We start from the raw sequence: 19,659 nt of genomic DNA, 5'->3' as shown, positions 1-19,659 counted from the left end.
CTCTCACACACACTCTGGGATTCCCTATCTCTCGCACACTCTCGGGGATTCCCTTTCTCTCGCACACACTCGGGGATTCCCTTCCTCTCACACACTCTCGGGGATTCCCTTTCTCTCGCACACACTCGGGGATTCCCTTTCTCTCGCACACACTCGGGGATTCCCTTTCTCTCTCACACACTCGGGGATTCCCTTTCTCTCTCACACACTCGGGGATTCCCTTTCTCTCGCACACACTCGGGGATTCCCTTTCTCTCACACAGACTCTGGGATTCACTATTTCTCACTCAGGCTCGGGGACTCTCTGGGATTCCCGACCTCTCACACACACTCGGGGACTCTCTGGGATTGCCTATTTCGCACACACACTCGGGGACTCTCTGGGATTCCCTATACCTCACACACACTCGGGAACACTCTGGGTTTCCCTATCTCTCACACACACTCCGGGACTCCCTATCTCTCACACACACTCGGTAACTCTTTGGGATTCCCTATCTCTCACACACAATCTGGGATTCACTATCTCTCACCCAGACTCGGGGATTCCCTTTCTCTCGCACACACATAGGGATTCCCTATCTCTCACACACACTCTGGGATTCACTATATCTCACTCAGGCTCGGGAATTCACTATCTCTCACCCAGACTCAGGGATTCCCTATCTCTCACACACACTCGGGGACACTCTGGGATTCCCTATCTCTCAGACACGCGCGAAAATTCCCTATCTCTCACACTCGGGGACTTAATGGGATTCCCTATCTCTCACGCACACACGGGAACTCTCTGGGATTCCCTATCTCACAAACACACTACGGGACTCTCTGGGATTCCCTATCTCTCACACACACTCGGGGACTCTCTAGGATTCCCAATCTCTCACATACTCTCAGGGACTCTCTAGGATTCTATCACACACACTCGGGGACTCTCTGGGATTCCCTATTTCTCACGCACACTCGGGGACACTCTGGAATTCCCTATCTCTCACACACACTCGGGAACACCCTGGGATTCCCTATCTCTCACATATACTCGGGAACTCTCTGGAATTCCCTATCTCTCACACACACTCGTGGATCCCCAATCTCACACACACACTCGGGGACTCTCTGGGATTCCCTATCTCTCACATATACTCGGGAACTCTCTGGAATTCCGTATTTCTCACACACACTCCGGGACACTCTGGGATTCCCTCGCTCTCACACACTCGGGGACTCACTGGGATTCTATCACACACACTCGGGGACACTCTGGGATTGCCTATCTCTCACACACACTCGGGGACTGTCTGGGATTCCCTATCTCTCTCACACACTCGGCGACTCCTGGGATTCTATCACACACACTCAGGGACACTCTGGGATTCCCTATCTCTCACACACACTGGGGGACTCTCTGGGATTCTGTATCTCACGCACACTCGGGGACTCACTGGGATTCTATCACACACAGTCGGGGACACTCTGGGATTCCCTATCTATCAGACACACTCCGGGATTCCCTATATCTCACACACACTGGGGGATTCTCTATCTCTCACACACAATCGGGGACTTGCTGGGATTCCCTACCTCTCACACACACTCAGTGATTCCCTATCTCTCACCCAAGCTCGGGGATTCACTATCTCTCACCAAGACTCGAGGTTTCCCTTTCTCTCGCACACACTCGGGGATTCCCTTTCTCTTATACACTCTCGGGGATTCCTTATCTCTCACACACACCCAGGGATTCCCTATCTCTCACACACACTCGGGGATTCCCGATCTCTCACACACACTCTGGGATTCCCTATCTCTCACACACGCTCGGGGACTCTCTGGGATTCCCTGTCTCTCACACACACTCGGGGACACTCTGGGATTCCCTACTTCTCACACACACTCTGGGATTGCCGATCTCTCACACACGCTCTGGGATTCACTATCGCTCACCCAGGCTCTGGGATTCACTGTCTCTCAACCAGACTCGTGGATTCCCTTTCTCTCGCACACTCGGGGATTCCATTTCTCTCGCACACACTCGGGGTTTCCTTTCTCTCAGACACACTCGGGGAATCTCTGGCATTCCCTATCTCTCACACACACTCGGGGACACCCTGGGATTCCCTACCACTCACACACACTCGGGGTCACTGTGGGATTCCCTATCTCTAACACACACTCGGGGACTCTCTGGGATTCTCTCACACACACTCGGGGACACTCTGGGATTCCCTACCTCTCACACACACGTGGGGATTCCCTATCTCTCATACTCGGGGACTCTGTGGGATTCCCTATCTCTCACGCACACTCGGGAACTCTCTGGGATTCCCTATCTCGCAGACACACTCGGGGACTCTCTGGGATTCCCCATCTCTCAGACACACTCGGGGACTCTCTGGGATTCCCTATTTCTCACACACACTCGGGGACTCTCTGGGATTCCCTATTTCTCACACACACTCGGGAACATTCTGGGATTCCCTATTTCTCACACACACTCGGGAACACTCTGGGATTCCCTATTTCTCACACACACTCGGGGACTCTCTGGGATTCCCTATCTCTCTCACACACTCGGGGACACTCTGGGATTCCCTATCTCTCTCACACACACTCTGGGATTCCCTACCTCTCACACACACTCGGACACTCTCTGGGATTCCCTATCTCTCACACAATCTCAGGGATACTCTGGGATTCCCTATCTCTCACACACACTCGGGGATTCCCTATCTCTCTCACACACACTCGGGGATTCCCTATCTCACACACATACTCGGGAACTCTCTGGGATTCTATCACACACTCTCGGCGACTCTCTGGGATTCCCTATCTCTCACACATACTCGGGGACTCTCTGGTATTTCCTATCTCTCAGACACACTCGGGGAAGCTCTGGTATCCCTATCTCTCACAGACACTCGGGGACGCTCTGGGATTCCCTATCTCTCACACACACTCGGGGATATTCTGGGATTCCCTATCTCTTACACACTCGGGGACAGTCTGGGATTCTGTATCTCACACACACTCGGGGACTCTCTGGGATACCCTATCTCTCACACACACTCTGGGATTCCCTATCTCTCTCACACACTCTGGGATTCACTATCTCTCACCCAGGCTCTGGGATGCACTATCTCTCACCCAGACTCGGGGATTCCCTTTCTCTCGCACACACTCGGGGATTCCCTCTCTCTCGCACACACTCGGGGATTCCCTCTCTCTCGCACACACTCGGGGATTCCCTCTCTCTCGCACACACTCTGGGATTCCCTCTCTCTCGCACACACTCTGGGATTCCGTATCTCTCGCACACACTCGGGGACTCTCTGAGAATCTGTATGTCACACACACTCTGGGACACCCTGGAATTCTCTCACTCACACACTGCGATTCCCGACCTCTCACACAGTCTATGATTCCCTGGCTCACACATCCTAAGGGATTCCCACACACACACTCTGGGATTCCCTCTTACACACGCACTCTGGGCTTCCACTCTCACACACACTCTGGGATTCCCTCTCCCTCACACACTCTGGGATTCCCTCTCTCACAAACACTCTGGGAAACTCACACACACACTCTGGGATTCCCTCTCTCTCACACACTCCGGGACACTCTGGGATTCCCTCACTCTCAAACACTCTGGGATTCTCTCACACGCACTCTGGGATTCTCTCTCTCACACACACTGCGGGACACTCTGGGATCCCCTATCTCTCACACACACTCGGGGATTCCCTTTCTCTCACACACCCTCGGGGACTCTCTGGGATTCTCTCACACACTCTCAGGGACTCTCTGGGATTTCCCATCTCTAACACACTCGCGGGGATTACCTATCTCTCATACAACTCGGGGATTCCCTATCTCACACACACTCGGGGACACTCTGGGATTCCCAATCTCTCACACACACTCGGGGACTCTCTGGGATTCTGTATCTCTCACAAACTCGGGGAATTTCTCGGATTCTATCACACACTCCTGGACTCTCTGGGATACCCTATCTCTCTCACACACTCGGGGATTCCCTATCTCTCATACACACTCTGGGATTCCCTATCTCTCACACACTCTCGGGGACTCTCTGGGATTCCCTATCTCTCACACATACTCGTTAACTCTCTGGGATTCCCTATCTCTCACATATACTCGGGAACTCTCTGGTATTCCCTATATCTCACACACTCTCAGGGATACTCTGGGATTCGCTATTTCTCAACCACACTCGGGGACACTCTGGGATTCCCTATCTCTCACACACACTCGGGAACTCTCTGGAAATCCCTATCTCTCAGACACACTCGGGGACACTCTGGGATTCCTTCTCTCTCACACACACTCTGGGATTCCCTATCTCTCACACACACACGGGGACTTTCTGGTATTCCCTATCTCTCACACACACTCGGGGACACTCTGGGATTCCCTATCTCTCACACATACTCGGGAACTCTCTGAGATTCCCTATCTCTCACACATCCTCGGGGATTCCCTATCTCTCTCACACACTCGGAGATTCCCTATCTCTCACACACACTTGGGGACTCTCTGGGATTCCCTATCTCTCACACAAACTCGGGAACTCTCTGGGATTCACTATTTCTCACACACACTCGGGGACGCTCTGGGATTCCCTATCTCTCTCACACACTCGGGACATTCTGGGTTTCCATATCTCTTAAACACACTGGGGGATTCCCTATCTCTCAGATACACTCGGGGACTCTCTGGCATCCCCTATCTCTCACACACACTCGGGACACTCTGCGATTCCCTATCTCTAACACAAACACGGGGTGTCTCTGGGATTCCCAATCTCTCACTACACTCGTGGACAGTCTGGGATTCTGTATCTCATACACACTCGGGGACTCTCCGGAATTTTATGTTACTCGCCGGGACTCTCTGGGATACCCCATCTCTCACACACACTCTGGTATTCCGTATCTCTCACACACACTCTGGGAATCACTATCTCTCACCCAAACTCGGGGATTCCCTTTCTCTCACAGACACTCGGGGATTCCCTATATCTCAGACACACTCGAGGAGTCTCTGGCATTCCGTATCTCTCACACACACTCGGGAACTCTCTGGGATTCCCTATCTCTCACACACACTCGGGGACACTCTGGGATTCCCTACTTCTCACACACACTCTGGGATTCCCGATCTCTCACACACGCTCTGGGATTCACTATCTCTCAACCAGGCTCTGGGATTCACTATCTCTCACCCAGACTCGGGGATTCCCTTTCTCTCGCGCACACACGGGGTTTCCCTTTCTCTTGCACACACTCGGGGATTCCCTTTCTCTCGCACACACTCGGGGATTCCCTTTCTCTCGCACACACTCGGGGATTCCCTTTCTCTCACACACACGGGGGGACTCTCTGGGATTCGCTATCTCTCACACACACTCGGGGACTCTCTAGGATTCCCAATCTATCACACACACACTGGGACACTCTGTGATTCCCTATCTCTCACACACACTCGGGGATTCTCTAGTTAACACACACACTCTGGGATTCACTATCTCTCACCCAGGCTCTGGGATTCACTATATCTCAACCAGACTCGTGGATTCCCTTTCTCTCGCACACTCGGTGATTCCCTTTCTCTCAGACACACTCGGGGACTCTCTGGCATTCCCTATCTCTCACACACACTCGAGACTCTCTGGGATTCAATCACACACACTCGGGGACACCCTGGGATTCCCTACCACTCACACACACTCGGGGTCACTATGGGATTCCCTATCTCTCACACACACCCGGGGCCTCTCTGGGATTCCCTATCTCACGCACACTCGGGAACTCTCTGGGATTCCCTATCTCTCAGACACACTCGGGGACTCTCTGGGATTCCCTATTTCTCACACACACTCGGGGACTCTCTGGGATTCCCTATTTCTCACACACACTCGGGGACACTCTGGGATTCCCTATCTCTCACATGTACTCGGGAACGCTCTGGAATTCTCTATCTCTCACATATACTCGGGAACTCTCTGGAATTCCCTATCTCTCACACACACTCCGGGACACGCTGGGATTCCCTAGCTCTCACACACTCGGGGACTCACAGGGATTCTATCACACACACTCGGGAACACTCTGGGATTGCCTATCTCTCACACACACTCGGGGACTCTCTGGGATTCCCTATCTCTCTGACACACTCGGCGACTCTCTGGGATTCTATCACACACACTCAGGGACACTCTGGGATTCCCTATCTCTCACACACACTGGGGGACTCTCTGGGATTCTGTATCTCACACATACTCGGGGACTCACTAGGATTCTATCACACACACTCAGGGAAACTGTGGGATTCACTATCTCTCACACACACTCCGGGATTCCCTATCTCTCACACACACTCCGGGATTCCCTATATCTCACAGACACTGGGGGATTCCCTATCTCTCACACACACTCGGGGACTCGCTGGGATTCCCTTCCTCTCAGTCACACTCGGTAACTCTCTGGGATTCCCTATCTCTCACACACACTCTGGGATTCCCTATCTCTCACCCAGACTCGGGGATTCCCTTTCTCTCGCACACTCTCGTGGATTCCCTATGTCTCACACACACCCAGGGATTCCCTATCTCTCACACACACACTGGGATTCACCATTTCTCACTCAGGCTCGGGGGTTCACTATCTCTCACCCAGAATCGGGGATTCCTTTTCTCTCTCACACACTCGGGGATTCCCTTTCTCTCGCACACACTCAGGGATTCCCTATCTCTCACACACACTGGGGGACTCTCTGGGATTCTGTATCTCACACATACTCGGGGACTCACTAGGATTCTATCACACACACTCAGGGAAACTGTGGGATTCACTATCTCTCACACACACTCCGGGATTCCCTATCTCTCACACACACTCCGGGATTCCCTATCTCTCACACACACTCCGGGATTCCCTATATCTCACAGACACTGGGGGATTCCCTATCTCTCACACACACTCGGGGACTCGCTGGGATTCCCTTCCTCTCACACACACTCGGTAACTCTCTGGGATTCCCTATCTCTCACACACACTCTGGGATTCCCTATCTCTCACCCAGACTCGGGGATTCCCTTTCTCTCGCACACTCTCGTGGATTCCCTATGTCTCACACACACCCAGGGATTCCCTATCTCTCACACACACACTGGGATTCACCATTTCTCACTCAGGCTCGGGGGTTCACTATCTCTCACCCAGAATCGGGGATTCCTTTTCTCTCTCACACACTCGGGGATTCCCTTTCTCTCGCACACACTCAGGGATTCCCTTTCTCTCGCACACACTCAGGGATTCCCTATCTCTCACACACACTCGGGGACTCTCTGGGATTCCTTATCTCTCACACACACTCGGGGACACTCTGGGATGCCCTATCTCTCACACACACGCGGGAATTCCCTATCTCTCACACTCGGGGACACTCTGGGATTCCCTATCTCTCACACACACTCGGGGACTCTCTGGGATTCTCAATCTCTCACACACTCTCAGGGACTCTCTGGGATTCTATCACACACACTCTGGGACTCTCTGGGATTCCCTATTTCTCTCACACATTCGGGGACCGCTGGGATTCCCTATCTCTCACACACACTCGGGGACACTCTGGGATTCCCTATCTCTCACATATACTCGGGAACGCTCTGGAATTCCGTATCTCTCACATTTACTCGGGAACTCTCTGGAATTCCCTATCTCTCACACACAAACGTGGATCCCCAATCTCACACACACACTCGGGGACTCTCTGGGATTCCCTATCTCTCACATATACTCGGGAACTCTCTGGAATTCAATATCTCTCACACACACTCGGGGACACTCTGGGATTCCCTATCTATCACACACACTCGGGGTCACTCTGGGATTGACTACCTCTCACACACACTCGGGGACTCTCTGGGATTCCCTATCACTCTCACACACTCGGCGACTCACTGGGATTCTATCACACACACTCAGGGACACTCTGGGATTCCCTATCTCTCACACACACTCGGGGACTCTCTGGAATTGCCTATTTCGCAGACACACTCGGGGACTCTCTGGGATTCCCTACCTCTCTCACACACTCGGTAACTCTCTGGGCTTCCCTATCTCTCACACACACTCAGGGATTCCCTATCTCTCACACACACTCGGGGATTCGTTGGGATTCCCTACCTCTCTCACACACTCGGTAACTCTCTGGGCTTCCCTATCTCTCACACACACTCAGGGATTCCCTGTCTCTCACACACACTCTGGGATTCACTATTTCTCACTCAGGCTCGGGAATTCACTATCTCTCACCCAGAATCAGGGATTTCCTTTCTCTCGCACACACTCAGGGATTCCCTTTCTCTCCCACACACTCGGGGACACTCTGGGATTCCCTATCTCTCACACACGCGCGAAAATTCCCTATCTCTCACACTCGGGGACTTAATGGGATTCCCTATCTCTCACGCACACTCGGGAACTCTCTGGGATTCCCTATCTCACAAACACACTCCGGGACTCTCTGGGATTCCCTATCTCTCACACACACTCGGGGACTCTCTGGTATTCCCTATTTCTCACACACACTCGGGGACACTCTGGAATTCCCTATCTCTCACACACACTCGGGAACACTCTGGGATTCCCTATCTCTCACATACACTCGGGAACGCTCTGGAATTCCCTATCTCTCACATATACTCGGGAACTCTCTGGAATTCCCTATCTCTCACACACAAACGTGGATCCCCAATCTCACACACACACTCGGGGACTCTCTGGGATTCCCTATCTCTCACATATACTCGGGAACTCTCTGGAATTCAATATCTCTCACACACACTCGGGGACACTCTGGGATTCCCTATCTATCACACACACTCGGGGTCACTCTGGGATTGACTACCTCTCACACACACTCGGGGACTCTCTGGGATTACCTATCACTCTCACACACTCGGCGACTCACTGGGATTCTATCACACACACTCAGGGACACTCTGGGATTCCCTATCTCTCACACACACTGGGGGACTCTCTGCGATTCTGTATCTCACGCACACTCGGGGACTCACTGGGATTCTATCACACACACTCGGGGACACTCTGTGATTCCCTATCTCTCACACACACTCCGGGATTCCCTATCTCTCACACACACTGGGGGACTCGCTGGGATTCCCTACCTCTCACACACACTCGGTAACTCTCTGGGATTCCCTATCTCTCACACACACTCAGGGATTCCCTATCTCTCACACACACTCTGGGATTCCCTATCTCTCGCACACTCTCGGGGATTCCCTTTCTCTCGCACACACTCGGGGATTCCCTTTCTCTCACACACTCTCGGGGATTCCCTTTCTCTCGCACACTCTCGGGGATTCCCTTTCTCTCGCACACACTCGGGGATTCCCTTTCTCTCTCACACTCTCGGGGATTCCCTTTCTCTCGCACACACTCGGGGATTCCCTTTCTCTCGCACACACTCGGGGATTCCCTTTCTCTCACACACACGCGGGCATTCCCTATCTCTCACACACACTCTGGGATTCACTATTTCTCACTCAGGCTCGGGGACTCTCTGGGATTCCCTATCTCTCACACACACTCGGGGACTCTCTGGGATTCCCTATCTCTCACACACACTCGGGGACTCTCTGGAATTGCCTATTTCGCAGACACACTCGGGGACTCTCTGGGATTCCCTACCTCTCTCACACACTCGGTAACTCTCTGGGCTTCCCTATCTCTCACACACACTCAGGGATTCCCTATCTCTCACACACACTCGGGGATTCGTTGGGATTCCCTACCTCTCTCACACACTCGGTAACTCTCTGGGCTTCCCTATCTCTCACACACACTCAGGGATTCCCTGTCTCTCACACACACTCTGGGATTCACTATTTCTCACTCAGGCTCGGGAATTCACTATCTCTCACCCAGAATCAGGGATTTCCTTTCTCTCGCACACACTCAGGGATTCCCTTTCTCTCCCACACACTCGGGGACACTCTGGGATTCCCTATCTCTCACACACGCGCGAAAATTCCCTATCTCTCACACTCGGGGACTTAATGGGATTCCCTATCTCTCACGCACACTCGGGAACTCTCTGGGATTCCCTATCTCACAAACACACTCCGGGACTCTCTGGGATTCCCTATCTCTCACACACACTCGGGGACTCTCTAGGATTCCCAATCTCTCACACACTCTCAGGGACTCTCTAGGATTCTATCACACACACTCGGGGACTCTCTGGTATTCCCTATTTCTCACACACACTCGGGGACACTCTGGAATTCCCTATCTCTCACACACACTCGGGAACACTCTGGGATTCCCTATCTCTCACATACACTCGGGAACGCTCTGGAATTCCCTATCTCTCACATATACTCGGGAACTCTCTGGAATTTCCTATCTCTCACACACACTCGTGGATCCCCAATCTCACACACACACTCGGGGACTCTCCGGGATTACCTATCTCTCACATATACTCGGGAACTCTCTGGAATTCCATATTTCTCACACACACTCCGGGACACTCTGGGATTCCCTAGCTCTCACACACTCAGGGACTCACTGGGATTCTATCACACACACTCGGGGACACTCTGGGATTGCCTATCTCTCACACACACTCGGGGACTCTCTGGGATTCCCTATCTCTCTCACACACTCGGCGACTCCTGGGATTCTATCACACACACTCAGGGACACTCTGGGATTCCCTATCTCTCACACACACTGGGGGACTCTCTGGGATTCTGTATCTCACACACACTCGGGGACTCACTGGGATTCTATCACACACACTCGGGGACACTCTGGGATTCCCTCTCTCTCAGACACACTCCGGGATTCCCTATATCTCACACACACTGGGGTATTCTCTATCTCTCACACACACTCGGGGACTTGCTGGGATTCCCTCCCTCTCACACACACTCAGTAACTGTCTGGGATCCCCTATCTCTCACACACACTCAGGGATTCCCTATCTCTCACCTAAGCTCGGGGATTCACTATCTCTCACCAAGACTCGAGGTTTCCCTTTCTCTCGCACACACTCGGGGATTCCCTTTCTCTTATACACTCTCGGGGATTCCTTATCTCTCACACACACCCAGGGATTCCCTATCTCTCACACACACTCGGGGATTCCCGATCTCTCACACACACTCTGGGATTCCCTATCTCTCACACATGCTCGGGGACTCTCTGGGATTCCCTGTCTCTCACACACACTCGGGGACTCTCTGGGATTCCCTATCTCTCACACACACTCAGGGACACTCTGGGATTCGATCACACACACACACCGGGACACTCTGTGATTCCCTATCTCTCACACACACTCTGGGATTCACTATCGCTCACCCAGGCTCTGGGATTCACTGTCTCTCAACCAGACTCGTGGATTCCCTTTCTCTCGCACACTCGGGGATTCCCTTTCTCTCGCACACACTCGGGGTTTCCTTTCTCTCAGACACACTCGGGGAATCTCTGGCATTCCCTATCTCTCACACACACTCGAGACTCTCTAGGATTCAATCACACACACTCGGGGACACCCTCGGATTCCCTATCTCTCACACACACTCGGGGACTCTCTGGGATTCTCTCACACACACTCGGGGACACTCTGGGATTCCCTACCTCTCACACACGCGCGGGGATTCCCTATCTCTCATACTCGGGGACTCTGTGGGATTCCCTATCTCGCAGACACACTCGGGGACTCTCTGGGATTCCCCATCTCTCAGACACACTCGGGGACTCTCTGGGATGCCCTATTTCTCACACACACTCGGGGACTCTCTGGGATTCCCTATTTCTCACACACACTCGGGAACATTCTGGGATTCCCTATTTCTCACACACACTCGGGAACACTCTGGGATTCCCTATCTCTCACACACACTCGGGGACTCTCTGGGATTCCCTATTTCTCACACACACTCGGGAACACTCTGGGATTCCCTATCTCTCTCACACACTCGGGGAGTCTCTGGGATTCCCTATCTCTCACACATACTCCGGGACACGCTGAGATTCCCTAGCTCTCACACACTCGGGGGCTCACTGGAATTCTATCACACACACTCGGGGACACTCTGGCATTCCCTATCTATCACACACACTCCGGGACTCCCTATCTCTCACACACACTCGGGGACTCGTTGGGATTCCCTACCTCTCTCACACACTCGGTAACTCTCTGGGATTCCCTATCTCTCACACACACTCTGGGATTCACTATCTCTCACCCAGACTCGGGGATTCCCCTTCTCTCGCACACTCTCTGGTCTTCCCTATCTCTCACACACACTCAGGGATTCCCTATCTCTCACACACACTCTGGGATTCACTATTTCTCACTCAGGCTCGGGAATTCACAATCTCTCACCCAGAATCAGGGATTTACTTTCTCTCCCACACACTCTGAGATTCCATTTCTCTCGCACATACTCTGGGATTCCCTATCTCTCACACAAACTCGGGGACACTCTGGCATTCCCTATCTATCACACACACTCCGGGATTCACTATCTCTCACCCAGACTCGGGGATTCCCTTTCTCTCGCACACACTCGGGGATTCCCTTTCTCTCTCACACACCCAGGGATTCCCTATCTCTCACACACACCCAGGGATTCCCTATCTCTCACACACACTCTGGGATTCACTATTTCTCACTCAGGCTCGGGGATTCACTATCTCTCATCCAGAATCGGGGATTCCCTTTCTCTCGCACACACTCAGGGATTCCCTTTCTCACGCACACACTCGGGGATTCCCATTCTCTCGCACACACTCTGGGATTCCCTTTCTCTCGCACACACTCTGGGATTCCATATCTCTCACACACACTCGGGGACTATCTGGGATTCTGTATCTCACACACACTCGGGGACTCTCTGGGATACCCTATCTCTCACACACACTCTGGTATTCCCTATCTCTCTCACACACTCTGGGATTCAGTATCTCTCACCCATGCTCGGGGATTCACTATCTCTCACCCATGCTCGGGGATTCACTATCTCTCACCCATGCTCGGGGATTCACTATCTCTCACCCAGCCTCGGGGATTCACTATCTCTCACACACACTCTGGGATTCCCTTTCTCTCGCACACACTCTGGGATTCCCTTTCTCTCACACACTCCCGGGGATTCCCTTTCTCTCACACACTCTCGGGGATTCCCTTTCTCTCACACACTCTCGGGGATTCCCTTTCTCTCACACACTCTCGGGGATTCCCTTTCTCTCACACACTCTCGGGGATTCCCTTTCTCTCACACACACTCTGGGATTCCCTATCTCTCACACACACTCTGGGATTCCCTATCTCTCACACACACTCTGGGATTCACTATCTCTCACCCAGACTCGGGGATTCCCTTTCTCTCGCACACACTCGGGGATTCCCTTTCTCTCACACAATCTCGGGGATTCCCTTTCTCTCACACACTCTCGGGGATTCCCTATCTCTCACACACACCCAGGGATTCCCTATCTCTCGCACACACTCTGGGATTCCATATATCTCACACACACTCGGGGACTATCTGGGATTCCCAATCTCTCACACACTCGGGGACAGTCTGGGATTCTGTATCTCACACACACTCGGGGACTCTCTGGGATACCCTATCTCTCACACACACTCTGGTATTCCCTATCTCTCTCACACACTCTGGGATTCACTATCTCTCACCCATGCTCGGGGATTCACTATCTCTCACCCAGCCTCGGGGATTCACTATCTCTCACCCAGCCTCGGGGATTCACTATCTCTCACCCAGCCTCGGGGATTCACTATCTCTCACCCAGCCTCGGGGATTCACTATCTCTCACACACACTCTGGGATTCCCTTTCTCTCGCACACACTCTCGGGGATTCCCTTTCTCTCACACACTCTCGGGGATTCCCTTTCTCTCGCACACACTGTGGGATTCCCTTTCTCTCACACACTCTCGGGGATTCCCTTTCTCTCACACACTCTCGGGGATTCCCTTTCTCTCACACACACTCTGGGATTCCCTATCTCTCACACACGCTCTGGGATTCACTATCTCTCACCCATGCTCGGGGATTCACTATCTCTCACCCAGCCTCGGGGATTCACTATCTCTCACCCAGCCTCGGGGATTCACTATCTCTCACACACACTCTGGGATTCCCTTTCTCTCGCACACACTCGGGGATTCCCTTTCTCTCACACACTCTCGGGGATTCCCTTTCTCTCACACACTCTCGGGGATTCCCTTTCTCTCACACACACTCTGGGATTCCCTATCTCTCACACACGCTCTGGGATTCCCTATCTCTCACCCAGATTCGGGGATTCACTATCTCTCACCCAGCCTCGGGGATTCACTATCTCTCACCCAGCCTCGGGGATTCACTATCTCTCACACACACTCTGGGATTCCCTTTCTCTCGCACACACTCTGGGATTCCCTTTCTCTCGCACACTCTCGGGGATTCCCTTTCTCTCACACACTCTCGGGGATTCCCTTTCTCTCACACACTCTCGGGGATTCCCTTTCTCTCACACACACTCTGGGATTCCCTATCTCTCACACACACTCTGGGATTCCCTATCTCTCACCCAGATTCGGGGATTCACTATCTCTCACCCAGACTCGGGGATTCCCTTTCTCTCGCACACACTCGGGGATTCCCTTTCTCTCACACACTCTCGGGGATTCCCTTTCTCTCACACACACCCAGGGATTCCCTATCTCTCGCACACAATCTGGGATTCCATATCTCTCACACACACTCGGGGACAGTCTGGGATTCTGTATCTCACACACACTCGGGGACTCTCTGGGATACCCTATCTCTCACACACACTCTGGTATTCCCTATCTCTCTCACACACTCTGGGATTCACTATCTCTCACCCATGCTCGGGGATTCACTATCTCTCACCCAGCCTCGGGGATTCACTATCTCTCACCCAGCCTCGGGGATTCACTATCTCTCACCCAGCCTCGGGGATTCACTATCTCTCACACACACTCTGGGATTCCCTTTCTCTCGCACACACTCTGGGATTCCCTTTCTCTCACACACTCTCGGGGATTCCCTTTCTCTCACACACTCTCGGGGATTCCCTTTCTCTCACACACACTCTCGGGGATTCCCTATCTCTCACACACACTCTGGGATTCACTATCTCTCACCCAGCCTCGGGGATTCACTATCTCTCACACACACTCTGGGATTCCCTTTCTCTCGCACACTCTCGGGGATTCCCTTTCTCTCGCACACACTGTGGGATTCCCTTTCTCTCACACACTCTCGGGGATTCCCTTTCTCTCACACACTCTCGGGGATTCCCTTTCTCTCACACACACTCTGGGATTCCCTATCTCTCACCCAGACTCGGGGATTCACTATCTCTCACCCAGACTCGGGGATTCCCTTTCTCTCGCACACACTCGGGGATTCCCTTTCTCTCACACACTCTCGGGGATTCCCTTTCTCTCACACACTCTCGGGGATTCCCTTTCTCTCACACACTCTCGGGGATTCCCTATCTCTCACACACACCCAGGGATTCCCTATCACTCACACACACTCTGGGATTCACTATTTCTCACTCAGGTTCGGGGATTCACTATGTCTCACCCCGAATCGTGGATTCCCTTTCTCTCGCACACACTCTGGGATTCCCTGTCTCTCACACACATTCGGAGACTCTCTGCGATTCCCTATCTCCCACACACACGCGGGAATTCCCTATCTCTCGCACCCGGCGACTCAATGGGATTCCCTATCTCTCACGCACACTCGGGGAGTCTCTGGGATTCCCTATCTCTCACACACACTGGGATCACTTTTGGATTCCCCATCTCTCACACACACCCGGTGACTCTCTGGGATTCTATCACAAACACTAGGGGACACTCTGGGATTCCCTTTCTCTCACACACTCTCGGGGATTCCCTTTCTCTCACACACTCTCGGGGATTCCCTTTCTCTCACACACTCTCTGGGATTCACTATCTCTCACCCAGACTCGGGGATTCCCTTTCTCTCACACACTCTCGGGGATTCCCTTTCTCTCACACACTCTCGGGGATTCCCTTTCTCTCACACACTCTCGGGGATTCCCTATCTCTCACACACACCCAGGGATTCCCTATCTCACGCACACACTCTGGGATTCCATATCTCTCACACACACTCGGGGACTATCTGGGATTCCCAATCTCTCACACACTCGGGGACAGTCTGGGATTCTGTATCTCACACACACTCGGGGACTCTCTGGGATACCCTATCTCTCACACACACTCTGGTATTCCCTATCTCTCTCACACACTCTGGGATTCACTATCTCTCACCCATGCTCGGGGATTCACTATCTCTCACCCAGTCTCGGGGATTCACTATCTCTCACCCAGCCTCGGGGATTCACTATCACTCACACACACTCTGGGATTCCCTTTCTCTCGCACACTCTCGGGGATTCCCTTTCTCTCGCACACACTGTGGGATTCCCTTTCTCTCACACACTCTCGGGGATTCCCTTTCTCTCACACACTCTCGGGGATTCCCTTTCTCTCACACACACTCTGGGATTCCCTATCTCTCACACACGCTCTGGGATTCACTATCTCTCACCCATGCTCGGGGATTCACTATCTCTCACCCAGCCTCGGGGATTCACTATCTCTCACCCAGCCTCGGGGATTCACTATCTCTCACACACACTCTGGGATTCCCTTTCTCTCGCACACTCTCGGGGATTCCCTTTCTCTCACACACTCTCGGGGATTCCCTTTCTCTCACACACTCTCGGGGATTCCATATCTCTCACACACACTCGGGGACAGTCTGGGATTCTGTATCTCACACACACTCGGGGACTCTCTGGGATACCCTATCTCTCACACACACTCTGGTATTCCCTATCTCTCTCACACCATCTGGGATTCACTATCTCTCTCACACCATCTGGGATTCACTATCTCTCACCCATGCTCGGGGATTCACTATCTCTCACCCAGCCTCGGGGATTCACTATCTCTCACCCAGCCTCCGGGATTCACTATCTCTCACCCAGCCTCGGGGATTCACTATCTCTCGCACACTCTCGGGGATTCCCTTTCTCTCGCACACACTGTGGGATTCCCTTTCTCTCGCACACTCTCGGGGATTCCCTTTCTCTCGCACACACTGTGGGATTCCCTTTCTCTCACACACTCTCGGGGATTCCCTTTCTCTCACACACTCTCGGGGATTCCCTTTCTCTCACACACACTCTGGGATTCCCTATCTCACACCCAGCCTCGGGGATTCACTATCTCTCACACACACTCTGGGATTCCCTTTCTCTCGCACACTCTCGGGGATTCCCTTTCTCTCGCACACACTGTGGGATTCCCTTTCTCTCACACACTCTCGGGGATTCCCTTTCTCTCACACACTCTCGGGGATTCCCTTTCTCTCACACACACTCTGGGATTCCCTATCTCTCACCCAGACTCGGGGATTCACTATCTCTCACCCAGACTCGGGGATTCCCTTTCTCTCGCACACACTCGGGGATTCCCTTTCTCTCACACACACTCGGGGATTCCCTTTCTCTCACACACACTCGGGGATTCCCTTTCTCTCACACACTCTCGGGGATTCCCTTTCTCTCACACACTCTCGGGGATTCCCTTTCTCTCACACACACCCAGGGATTCCCTATCTCTCACACACACCCAGGGATTCCCTATCTCTCACACACACTCTGGGATTCACTATTTCTCACTCAGGTTCGGGGATTCACTATGTCTCACCCCGAATCGTGGATTCCCTTTCTCTCGCACACACTCTGGGATTCCCTGTCTCTCACACACATTCGGAGACTCTCTGCGATTCCCTATCTCTCACACACACGCGGGAATTCCCTATCTCTCGCACCCGGCGACTCAATGGGATTCCCTATCTCTCACGCACACTCGGGGAGTCTCTGGGATTCCCTATCTCTCACACACACTGGGGTCACTTTTGGATTCCCCATCTCTCACACACACTCGGTGACTCTCTGGGATTCTATCACAAACACTAGGAGACACTCTGGGATTCCCTACCACTCACACACACTCGGGGACACTGTGGGATACGCTATCACTCAACCAGACTCGGGGATTCCCTATCTCTCAGACACACTCGGGGACTCTCTGGCATTCCCTATCTCTCACACACACTCGAGACTCTCTGGGATTCAATCACACACACTCGGGGACACCCTCGGATTCCCTACCACTCACACAAACTCGGGGACACTCTGGGATACCCTATCACTCTACCAGACTCGGGATTCCCTATCTCTCTCACACACACTTGGGGATTCCCTATATCTCACACACACTCGGGGATTCCCTATCTCTCACACACACTCAGGGACTCTGGGATTCTATCACACACACTCGGGGACACTCTGGGATTCCCCATCTCTCACACACACTCGGGGACACTCTGGGATTCCCTATCTCTCACACACACTCGGGGACTCTCTGGGATTCCCTATCTCTCACACACACTCAGGGACTCTCTGGGATTCAATCACACACACTCGGGGACACTCTGGGATTCCCTATCTCTCACACACTCTCGGGGATTCCCCATCTCTCACACACACTCAGGGATTGCCTATCTCTCACACACGCGCGGCGACTCTCTGGGATTCCTTATCTCTCACATATACTCGGGAACTCTCTGGGATTCCCTATCTCTCACACACACTCGGGGACATTCTGGGATTCCATATCTCTTACACACACTCGGGGATTCCCTATCTCTCAGACACACTCGGCGACTCTCTGGCATTCCCTATCTCTCACACACACTCGAGACTCTCTGGGATTCAATCACACACACTCGGGGACACCCTGGGATTCCCTACCACTAAGACACACTCGGGGTCACTATGGGATTCCCTATATCTCACACACACTCGGGGACACTCCTGGATTCCATATCTCTCACACACAATCGTGGCCAATCTGGGATTCTCTCTCACACACTCGGGGACACTCTGGGATTCCCTATCTCTCACACACACTCAGGTCCAATCTGGGATTCTCTCTCACACACTCGGGGAATCTCTGGGGTCCCTATTTCTCAGACACAATCGGGGACTCTCTGGCATTCCCTATCTTTCACACACACGCGGGGACTTTCTGGGATTCTATCACACACACTCGGGGACATTCTGGGATTCCCTACCTCTCACACACACTCGGGGACTCTCTGGGATTCTATCACACACTCCGGGACTCCCTGGGATACCCTATCAATCTCACATACTCTGGGATTCCCTATCTCTCACACACACTCGGGGAATCCCTATCTCTCTCACACACAGTCGGGGATTCCCTGTCGCTCACACACTCTCGGGGATTCCCTGTCGCTCACACACTCTCGGGGATTCCCTATCTCTCACACACACTCGGGGATTCCCTATCTCTCACACACACTCGGGGATTCCCTATCTCTCACACACACTCGGGGATTCCCTATCTCTCACACACACTCGGGGATTCCCTATCTCTCACACACACTCGGGGATTCCCCATCTCTCACACACACTCGGGGACA

This window comes from Chiloscyllium plagiosum, unplaced genomic scaffold, assembly GCF_037043375.1.
Source record: "Chiloscyllium plagiosum isolate Xiang-an unplaced genomic scaffold, Cpla_swu_hap1 HiC_scaffold_18, whole genome shotgun sequence".
Taxonomy (NCBI): Eukaryota; Metazoa; Chordata; class Chondrichthyes; order Orectolobiformes; family Hemiscylliidae; genus Chiloscyllium; species Chiloscyllium plagiosum.
Note: the sequence above shows the minus strand (reverse complement) of the source record.